Source organism: Clupea harengus, chromosome 24 (assembly GCF_900700415.2).
Source record: "Clupea harengus chromosome 24, Ch_v2.0.2, whole genome shotgun sequence".
Lineage (NCBI taxonomy): Eukaryota > Metazoa > Chordata > Actinopteri > Clupeiformes > Clupeidae > Clupea > Clupea harengus.
The window spans coordinates 1,886,190-1,894,503 of NC_045175.1; the positions used below are offsets into that span (position 1 = coordinate 1,886,190).

Genomic DNA, 8,314 nt, shown 5'->3' on the forward strand with positions numbered 1-8,314 from the left:
CCTACCAAAAGCACAGATAGTAATTTAATTTTCAGAAGGGGATGGGTTCATAACGATGTCGTCTGGAAGGTGAAAACGAATAAACATCTTCATTATCAGAGCAAAGATGATTGCCATTTAATAGCTAGCTACCAGCTAGCGAGCTACATGCTGTTAGCTAGCAGCCTTTAGCCTACCCAACACTGTTCTTTATCATTTGACACAATTTCCTGATTAACACAAGTACAACCACCTGGTCTGGCGAATGACAACTGAAATTATCTTCCCAAGTATTTTCTACTGGCATTGTAGTATTACCAGTTGGATGACAAAATACAGTAGCCTAGCCTACTTGCTTAGGTACTTGTCACAATCTCAGAGCAGAAACCGGGTAATCCAATTTTAATCGTGTTGATGCTTTGTTTCTTGACTTTATTTATTGATCTATTCTCGTTTTAGGTAGTTATTCTGATAAATGAGGCGACCGAAACAGGGTTACTGCTTTTATTTCAAGCTACAAAAATAAGGCTACTTTACTGCCTGCCTGAGAAAAGTTGACCCAGAAGACGTCTACAATCAGCTGGAAACAGCCGGGCTTGTCTCCTCGCCGATTGGAACAGCCAACCGAGCAACAACTGTCTGGCATTTTACTACCTATGTCAGACAATTTTAAAGCGGATATATTAAATAATCTTGAATGAAAGATGGTCAGTTCCTGTATAAATTCGAGTGGTAGACAGCTGTAAGCTGGTAATTTTGACGTGACGTGAAAACTATGAAAGCCAATTACCGTAAATATGGTAAGGTTCAGTCTTCAAATCTGACATGTAGACTGAACATTTAACATTTACATTTACATTTACATTTACATTTACATTTAACATTTACATTTAACATTTAACATTTACATTTAACATTTACATGTAGCATTTACATTTAACATTTACATTTAACACTTATATTTAACATTTATATATAACATTGAACAATTACGTTTATATTTAACATTTACATTTAACATTTACATTTATATTTAACATTTACATTTAGATGAAACATTTATATTATTCAACAACTTTGTGTTACTGCCAAACATTATCCTTACATGAATATCTCTCTAAATGTTTGAAAAAGTGACATTTGAATATTGTTGTGCTTTTTTCCCCATATGATAATGCTAAATGTACCAAAACTGAGCAGGGTTTTAGAACGTGCGACATTTTACAAACGGCGCCCCATAATTGTGCGCTCTGTGAAATCAACCGAATCTGATCAACAGAAAGTCCCCCAACTAAAAATCACAATAGAAACTACAAAGCACATTAACTCACACGATATTATTCACTCTGCACTAGCCCATCACATCATGCATAAACTTGGTGAGAACTTAGTGCACCGAAGTGCAGACAGTGGTTGCGACACCTACTGAACACCATTTTAAGAATGGCAGTGTGGTGACGGACATTCATGACAGCCATTTTCTCTCCCGACTGCTCACAGCCAAAGATTCATGAGTTGCTGAGACAGACCCAGTGTTAAGTCTGTGAAGATGAGCTCTCTTTCCAAAACCACATTAATTAAACACATGTAAGTTTGAGAGTATTAACAGCCCCAGTTATCTGCGACAGTAACAGTATGTTTTTGTGGATTTGATATACCTTAGATTCATTTTACAATAAACTGTTTTATGTCATATTAGTGTTTCTCATTTGGTATTTAAAAAACAGACCACACCCAGGAATCTCTGCTATCAGGGTTTCTTAAACTTGACTTCTTTCCAACAACATACAGTATGTGAAAAAGCACTTCATGTGAGACTGTTTTAGAGAATTCAAGACAGAGAAACACCTTCTTCCCTGAACTACTTCGGTACCAAGCTCCCCTCAGACCATAGACTGTTATTAACGTTTGAAAGGCCAAGCCATCAACTAATGACTGTGGTCAAGTGGGTTCCTAAAAAATAAATACGTCCTCCAAACAGCAGGGTTTGACAGGCATTTACTTTGTCCTAAAACTCCAGGATACCCCTCTTTTCACGCAGTGTACTACACACAGGACTTAGTGAGTATAGAGAAAAGTGTAGCATGCATACTTACAGGAGAGCAAAGGATACATTAACTATGATGACATAAAGATAACAGAAGTAAATGCTATGTATAAAGGAAAAAAAACCTCTTTGTTTCTTTTCACTCTTTGAGGAAAATTAATGTTTATAAAGTGAATTGATATTTTCCTTTAAAATGTGAATCATGTGAAACACTCTGCAACAGTCTGACAATGTACATGACATGCTATTATTTGTCCTTCCAAAGTTGAATATACAGAGAGGGCAGAGAGGTTAGAGTAGAAAGGTCTCTACTAGAATTACATGGGTTTCTATCCGTGTAGAAACAAACATGCTGTTACAGTTATGACTATACATGAAAGGATATGCACCTACCTTCTAAAGGAGAGGTAATGGCAACTTCGACTGAAGACTGAAAAGGACGTGTGACTGTTGAAAGAGGTCAGTACAGTGTGATTCAGCACCCTCCTTCACCTGCTGGTCTGAGAGGACAGGTAAGCATCCATGAAAGCTTCATCCTAAAATGTCGATTGATAGTATAAACAGAGTAAAATAATCTAACGTGTAGATTTGATAAATTCATCAGTACCTGTGACTGAGAAAGTGACACCAGATCTGCCTGTTGTCCAGCTCGTTTGTAGGCATGAGTAAAACCGAAACTGATAAACACCAGAGTGGCTTTTTGAAAGTCTGTCAACAGTCAGGTCACACTTTGAACATTTCGAGGTGCTATGTCTTCTTACCCTCCCTCTCTGCTCTTTGCACTACTCTCCCTCCAGTCAAATCATCAACCTGTCTTGAACATTGGATACCAGGATACAATATTTCTCCAGAAATAGTGCAAAGTGAATGCACTTCATAAGTTCATATTCAGAATATCTAATCAAATTACAAACCTGAAAGATATAAAAAAAAACCTGCAGACTATTAATAAGTGTGTGGATGTGGTTGATGCACAGAGGGTCCTGAACCACTTCCTGTTTCTCACTTTGTGGTTGAGTTACTGTGCAGCCAGAGATGCCATGCTGTGCAGCACAGAAAAGACAAGTAGAGAAATAACTTACATGCAGATGTCATTCAATTGATGAACTGATTCATTGACTGACTGGTTCATTGATTGAGTGGCTGATTGGTTGATATTGTGAAAGTGCCAGATACCGTATGTGAGCACATGACAGATCCAAAGAACAAATGGGATTTAAATCAGCTGTGAAATGAATATAGTTACATTGAGCATGAAAGAAAAAAAGGCCTGTCAAGAAATGACTTACACCTCAGATTCAGGTGATTAATACTTTAATAAAGACAACATGTAAACATGTGTTCATTTGTATCATGCAGTGGTGTGACCAATCAGGTCTCTGTAATTCACATCATCAGTCCTCTGAGGCCCTCTTCAGGAACAGCAGCACATTGCGGTTGGTGATTGTTCCACGGTAGATCCATCTTTTAAAAGGGAATTAACAGAAAAGCCAGTAGGTTTCAGGAGTGTGTTTGTAGGGTGAATGCACACAATATAACACACTAGAAACGTGCCAGTGGCTGTGAGAGCATGTCAACATAAAAACACTCACTTGGTTGAGCCACAGGAACATTTGGCGTCCGCAGCGCAGTGCAGAACAGAGAGCCGTGTTACAGCGGTGAAGACGAGGAATGGCGCGTTTCTTCCACCTCGTCCTCACTCTTCTTCCCTCGTTCAGCAGATCCCTCTCTCCATGATGACTCATCTCTCCGTTCATCTTCATGCATCTGGGACAGGAATGGACACATTATTAGACAAAGGCGCCTCAATCCACAACACGGGGGCCGGAACATTCCACTGCTCTGCTATTGGCTGCTGCAAACCGCACATCAGCCTCTTCACATCATCCAAGAAGCACAAAGAGGTGTACTTCCTGACCACATGTAGATTTTGAGTGATGTTATACGCCACAGAAGCTCTGAGCAAGAGCAGCTTTGAGAAAGCCATTAATACACAGAGCTACAGACATGGTTGGACAGCTACAGTCCTCTGTATTACAAGTCATTTTATACCTACTGGTGAAGTCAGAGGGGCATTTCAAATGCATGTAAAAAAAATGAATGCCTGTATCTGTATGGGTGAGTGTCTGTTTGCGTATGGTATACTATTGTCAGACTGTGTTAGTGTGTGTGTGTGTGTGTGTGCGTGTGTGCATATGTCTTTGCATGACTGGTGTACACAGTACACAGAAAGTAGAAAACATTTTGTTTGTGTGTATGTATGTATATATCCTCTGGTGTATTTTTCATGTCCTGTGATGTGCATGTGTGAATATGTGCATGTCTGCCTGCATCCCCTGGTGTGTGTGTGTGTGTGTGTGTGTGTGTGTGTGTTTATGTGTGTGCCTGCCTGTGTCCTCTGATATGAGCGTGTATGCGTGGAGGTAAGCAGTGACCTGTTAGTAGGGCTCGTTGTACTGGTAGGGCATGCTGGGGGGATAGTCATCAATCATATCACCCTCCATGGGCATGCCATTCATGGGCATACCCTCAGGATAGCCGCCGTAGCCGTATCGGCACACCTCTGTGGAACAAAACCACACTCACCACTGGTCAGTGAATGGTCATTGTGGGAAATGTAGTTTTGGAAACATAGGCAACAAGAGGAGCACTCTTGAGGAACGTCCATCTGTGCCGTCTTGTGTGCCTAGGAATGCAAAGATCAGAACAAAAGGCCAGGTCTCCTGCAGCCAAGTTAGCTGGTGTTCAAATTCACCTCCATTTCACAGAAGTTATGTGTTCTCATCAATTGTAATTAGTATTACTTTATATTGCTGATTTGTATTCCTAGTGTGTCGATTATACTGTTATGTGTTATATACTATTATACTGTTATGTGTTATGTATGTTAAAGGGGAAATGCACTAATGGGACTCTTAATTTGTTCCCTGATAAATCTATATAAACCCCTGTTAGTTTCCTGTGTAGCTCATAAGGCTTTGAGCCATGCCACAGATACCGATGTTCTGACAGTACTGTGAGGAGTTTAGTAAGTTAATAAAGGAAACTGTACGTTTCTACTTTGAGTGACCTTTCATTAATTATTAATGAATGACGGTAACATATTCCATATCAACATGGATCTAGGAGAACAGAATTCAACAGGTTATGGGCCCAGGCGTGCTAACGTCTCTGGCGGGACATGGCAACGGCTAGTTTTCGATGGAGACGAAAATAACTTCGAACTTTGGGAGGTAAAATTTCTCGGACATCTGAGGCTAATGGGATTAAAAGAGACTATAGTGTCAACTGAGGAGAATATCGACGAAGAAAAGAATGAGGAGTGCTACGCAGAACTTATCCAGTTTCTCGATGACAAAAGCCTTTCGCTGGTGATGCGAGAGGCAACGGATGACGGCAGGAAAGCTTTACAAATACTTCGAAGTCACTACGCGAATCAGGATAAGCCCAGAATTATCGCGCTGTATACCGAAGTCACATCACTACAGAAAGAATCTGACGAGACCGTAACAGACTACATTATTCGAGCTGAGAAGGCAGTGACCTCTTTAAGAAATGCAAAAGAAGTGATAAGTGATGGACTGATTATAGCCATGATTCTAAAGGGCTTGCCAGAATCCTACAAACCTTTTAAAATTCATACGACACAAAGCAGCGAAGATTTAACGTTTACCCATTTTAAAGGCAGACTACGAAGCTATGAAGAGACTGAAAAATTCGACAGTAAAACGAAATCAGACAATGTGATGAAAGTGGACATATCATCTGTGACATCCTATGTGTGTGGAAACCGCGGCCATATTGCGCGAAATTGCCGCCAAAAAGGGGTGACCAAGTGGTGCAGCTACCATAGGAGTTCAACGCACAGTGACGAGACATGCCGGAGAAAGGACAACCACAAAGATGAGGCGAAACAAACAGCAGAACGACAAGAAGAACATGAAAATGATGAAACTTTTGTGTTCAAGGTCAGTCAAACGTTCCTCACAACATTAAAAATAAATGGATTAATGGTAGACTGTGGAGCAACATCCCACATCATAACTGAGCGAAACAGCTTCACAAAATTCAACGAGAGCTTCAACCCAAAGTCACACTACATGGAACTGGTGGACAGAACCAGGATGAACAACGTAGCATTAAAGCGAGGCGACGCAGAGGTGCTACTGCAGGATGTCGAGGGGAGAAGCGCCAAGGTCATACTGAAGAAGGCTGATTATGGCATGAGATCATGGGGCACTGTAATGTTGATGATGTGTTGAAATTGCCTAAACTGGTAGAGGGTATGGAGATCACTGGTAATACCAAACTAGATTGCAATGTATGTACTGAGGGAAAGTTCATCAACAGCAGAAATAGGAAAACTGACACAAAGGCTGGTGAGGCTCTAGAGTTAGTACATACTGACTTGGCAGGCCCCATTGAACCACCTTCTCAAGAAGGATATAAATATGCAATCTCATTTACAGATGATTTTTGAGGAGCTATAGCGGTTTACTTCCTTAAGAACAAGAGTGACACACCATTAGCGAGAGAAAAGTTCTTGGCAGACAGTGCCCCATACGGTAGAGTCAAATGCATAAGATCAGACAATGGCACAGAATACACAGGCAATGCATTTCAGTCACTTTTACGAGAAAAGGGGATAAGACATGAGACATCATCCCCTTACTCTCCTCATCAAAATGGTACTGCTGAGAGACAATGGCGAACCATCTTTGAAATGGGAAGGTGCCTGTTAATAGAGAAGGGATTGCCAAAGGTTCTGTGGCCGCTGGCTGTCCAGGCTGCAGCTCACATTCGAAACAGATGCTATAATGACAGAATTAAGAGTACACCATACTTCATGATGACAGGAAGGAAGCCAAACCTTTCCCAAATGTGGATTTTTGGATCAGACTGCTATGCATACAAACACGACCACAAGAAATTGGATCCTAGGTGTGAAAAAGGGATGTTTGTGGGCTATAGTAAGAATAGCCCAGCTTATCTGGTGTACAATCCACAGACAGGAAAGATTTCAAAACACAGATTAGTGAAGTTTGTTAGGAAGAACAGTACTGAAAAACAGACACAAACTGATGAAGATCAGTTAGAAATCCAGAGCAACAGTAACCTGATAGCAAGAACAGTGAGGGTGTTTCACAAAGTGAGGGAAACACAGAGGACCAGGTCCTAGACGCAAACAAGGAGAGTGTTAATGCTGAGAACACAGAGGGGTCCGGATCTGATGAAACTATGGAAAAAGTAGCCATAGAAGATGAGAAAAACAATGCAGGGCCATTGACAACAGTCAAAAACATGACTACTCAAAAAGGGAAAGGAAAGCCCCGAGATATTTAGAAGACTATGTGACGTGCTCCAAAGAGGATGTAACTAATGTGAGTGTGGATTATCGTTACAGGACAGTATGTGGAGTACCCCAAACCTATAGAGAGGCCCTTATGTCACCAGAGGCTCCCGGATGGGAACGTGCTATGAAGGAAGAGATCCACTCACTTAAAGAAAATGACACATTCAAACTGACAATTTTACCAGAGGGCAGAAAGACAGTGGGGGGAAGATGGGTATATGCTTTAAAAGAAAATGCAAGGCAGGAAAGATCTTCAAGGCTAGGTATGCTGCTAAGGGATACAACCAGACCGAAGGCATAGATTACCATGAAACTTTTGCTCCCACGGCAAATCTTACCTCAGTGTGGCAATTATTCAGATAGCTGCTCAGAACAACTTCCTTGTTCATCAGATGGATGTGAAAACAGCTTATTTACATGCTCCGATAGAGGAAGACATACTTAGAACAACCAGAGGGTTTTGAACAGATATCAGAGACAGGGGTTAAGTGGGTATGCAAATTGAATACATCTTTGTATGGTCTAAAGCAGTCTGGGAGGAACTGGTACAAACTCTTAAATGACCACCTGGAACAAAATGGATTTGAGAAAAATCAGTCTGATCACTGTGTGTATAGAAAGCAGATTGAAAATGACACAATTATAGTAATCATCTGGGTAGATGATTTGATAATCGCAGCCAGCAGTGAGGATTGCCTCATCAGATTTAAAGACACAATGAAGTGCCAATTTAGCCAATGAACTCCCAATTTAGCATGAAAGATCTCTGCAAAATATCCTACTTCTTTGGAATTCAGTTCGAACAGAAGGAGGGAGAAATTAAAATGAATCAGAAAAAGTACATCCTCAAAATGCTTGAAAAGTTTGGAATGTCTAACTGTAAACCAAGGGCTACCCCAAGTGAACTAAAAGTGGAGTCGAACAGATATGAAGAA

General features: G+C 40.7%; 1 long non-coding RNA gene across 1 annotated transcript; it reads right to left on the reverse strand.

Annotated features, from left to right (window-relative positions):
- Positions 1-3,323: 3,323 nt before the first annotated feature.
- On the reverse strand, positions 3,324-7,813 carry LOC116219021. Its single transcript, XR_004163073.1, has 3 exons — positions 7,718-7,813; positions 3,619-3,793; positions 3,324-3,490 (listed from the first exon to the last, which is right to left on the reverse strand). It is a non-coding gene; the product is annotated as an uncharacterized LOC116219021 (long non-coding RNA).
- Positions 7,814-8,314: the final 501 nt, after the last annotated feature.